Raw genomic sequence first — 2,500 nt, forward strand, 5'->3', positions numbered from 1 at the left:
CATTAAAGTAAACTGTTTTCCTATGCAAATTTTCCCTGGTTGCAGGAAAAAGAGCCGAAATAGCTCAGTTGGGAAAGCGTTAGACTGAAGATCTAAAGGTCCTTGGTTCGATCCCGGGTTTCGGCAACAAGAAAGGCTTTTGGGTCGTATACATTAAAGTAAACTGTTTTCCTATGCAAAGTTTCCCTGGTTGCGTGAAAAAGAGCCGAAATAGGTCAGTTGGGAGAGCGTTAGACTCAAGATCTAAAGGTCCCTGGTTCGATCCCGGATTACGGCAACAAGAAAGGCTTTTGGGTCGTATACATTAACGTAAACTGTTTTCCTATGCAAAGTTTTCTGGTTGCGTGAAAAAGAGCCGAAATAGCTCAGTTGGGAGAGCGTTAGACTGAAAATCTAAACGTCCCTGGTTCGATCCCGGGTTTCGGCAACAAGAAAGGCTTTTGGGTCGTATACATTAAAGCAAACTGTTTTCCCTAGCAAAGTTTCCCTGGTTGCGAGAAAAGAGCCGAAATAGCTCAGTTGGGAGAGCGTTAGACTGAAGATCTAAAGGTCCCTGGTTCGATCCCGCGTTTCGGCAACAAGAAAGGCTTTTGGGTCGTATACATTAAAATAAACTGTTTTCCTATGCAAAGTTTCCCTGGTTGCGTGAAAAAGAGCCGAAATAGCTCAGTTGGGAGAGCGTTAGACTGAAGACTTAAAGGTCCCTGGTTCTTCCCGGATTTCGGCAATATGAGATCTTTTTGGATCGTGTATCTTAAAGTAAATTATTTGCTTCAGAAACGTTTCCCTGTTTGCATGAAAAAGAGCCGAAATAGCTCAGTTGATAGAGAGTTAGACTGAAGATCTAAAGGTCCCTGGTTCGATCCCGGGTTTCGGCAACAAGAAAGGCTTTTGGTTCGTATACATTAAAGCAAACTGTTTTCCCAAGCAAAGTTTCCCTGGTTGCAGGAAAAAGAGCCGAAATAGCTCAGTTGGGAGAGCGTTAGACTGAAAATCTAAAGGTCCCTGGTTCGATCCCGGGTTTCGGCAACAAGAAAGGATTTGGGTCGTATACATTAAAGTAAACTGTTTTCCTATGCAAAGTTTCCCTGGTTGCGTGAAAAAGAGCCGAAATAGGTCAGTTGGGAGAGCGTTAGACTCAAGATCTAAAGGTCCCTGGTTCGATCCCGGATTACGGCAACAAGAAAGGCTTTTGGGTCGTATACATTAACGTAAACTGTTTTCCTATGCAAAGTTTCCCTGGTTGCGTGAAAAAGAGCCGAAATAGGTCAGTTGGGAGAGCGTTAGACTCAAGATCTAAAGGTCCCTGGTTCGATCCCGGATTACGGCAACAAGAAAGGCTTTTGGGTCGTATACATTAACGTAAACTGTTTTCCTATGCAAAGTTTTCTGGTTGCGTGAAAAAGAGCCGAAATAGCTCAGTTGGGAGAGCGTTAGACTGAAGATCTAAACGTCCCTGGTTCGATCCCGGGTTTCGGCAACAAGAAAGGCTTTTGGGTCGTATACATTAAAGCAAAATGTTTTCCCTAGCAAAGTTTCCCTGGTTGCGAGAAAAGAGCCGAAATAGCTCAGTTGGGAGAGCGTTAGACTGAAGATCTAAAGGTCCCTGGTTCGATCCCGCGTTTCGGCAACAAGAAAGGCTTTTGGGTCGTATACATTAAAGTAAACTGTTTTCCTATGCAAATTTTCCCTGGTTGCAGGAAAAAGAGCCGAAATAGCTCAGTTGGGAAAGCGTTAGACTGAAGATCTAAAGGTCCTTGGTTCGATCCCGGGTTTCGGCAACAAGAAAGGCTTTTGGGTCGTATACATTAAAGTAAACTGTTTTCCTATGCAAAGTTTCCCTGGTTGCAGGAAAAAGAGCCGAAATAGCTCAGTTGGGAAAGCGTTAGACTGAAGATCTAAAGGTCCCTGGTTCGATCCAGGGTTTCGGCAACAAGAAAGGCTTTTGGTTCGTATACATTAAAGCAAACTGTTTTCCCTAGCAAAGTTTCCCTGGTTGCGAGAAAAGAGCCGAAATAGCTCAGTTGGGAGAGCGTTAGACTGAAGATCTAAAGGTCCCTGGTTCGATCCCGCGTTTCGGCAACAAGAAAGGCTTTTGGGTCGTATACATTAAAGTAAACTGTTTTCCTATGCAAAGTTTCCCTGGTTGCAGGAAAAAGAGCCGAAATAGCTCAGTTGGGAAAGCGTTAGACTGAAAGATCTAAAGGTCCCTGGTTCGATCCCGGGTTTCGGCAACAAGAAAGGCTTTTGGGTCGTATACATTAAAGTAAACTGTTTTCCTATGCAAAGTTTCCCTGGTTGCAGGAAAAAGAGCCGAAATAGCTCAGTTGGGAAAGCGTTAGACTGAACATCTAAAGGTCCCTGGTTCGATCCCGGGTTTCGGCAACAAGAAAGGATTTGGGTCGTATACATTAAAGTAAACTGTTTTCCTATGCAAAGTTTCCCTGGTTGCAGGAAAAAGAGCCGAAATAGGTCAGTTGGGAGAGCGTTAGACTCAAGA

General features: G+C 44.1%; 5 non-coding genes across 5 annotated transcripts; all 5 read left to right on the plus strand.

Annotated features, from left to right (window-relative positions):
• Nucleotides 1–53: 53 nt before the first annotated feature.
• TRNAF-GAA (transfer RNA phenylalanine (anticodon GAA)) lies at nucleotides 54–126 on the plus strand. The gene has a single exon. It is a non-coding gene; the product is annotated as a tRNA-Phe (tRNA).
• Nucleotides 127–354: 228 nt separating this feature from the next.
• On the plus strand, nucleotides 355–427 carry TRNAF-GAA (transfer RNA phenylalanine (anticodon GAA)). The gene has a single exon. It is a non-coding gene; the product is annotated as a tRNA-Phe (tRNA).
• A 529-nt stretch (nucleotides 428–956) lies between these two features.
• Nucleotides 957–1,029, plus strand: TRNAF-GAA (transfer RNA phenylalanine (anticodon GAA)). Its single transcript has one exon. It is a non-coding gene; the product is annotated as a tRNA-Phe (tRNA).
• Nucleotides 1,030–1,407: 378 nt separating this feature from the next.
• On the plus strand, nucleotides 1,408–1,480 carry TRNAF-GAA (transfer RNA phenylalanine (anticodon GAA)). Its single transcript has one exon. It is a non-coding gene; the product is annotated as a tRNA-Phe (tRNA).
• Nucleotides 1,481–1,708: 228 nt separating this feature from the next.
• On the plus strand, nucleotides 1,709–1,781 carry TRNAF-GAA (transfer RNA phenylalanine (anticodon GAA)). Its single transcript has one exon. It is a non-coding gene; the product is annotated as a tRNA-Phe (tRNA).
• The last annotated feature ends 719 nt before the right edge of the window (nucleotides 1,782–2,500 follow it).

This window comes from Phalangium opilio, unplaced genomic scaffold (genome assembly GCF_054372755.1).
Source record: "Phalangium opilio isolate 3A_F unplaced genomic scaffold, DU_Popi_V2 ptg000500l_1, whole genome shotgun sequence".
NCBI classification, from domain to species: Eukaryota; Metazoa; Arthropoda; class Arachnida; order Opiliones; family Phalangiidae; genus Phalangium; species Phalangium opilio.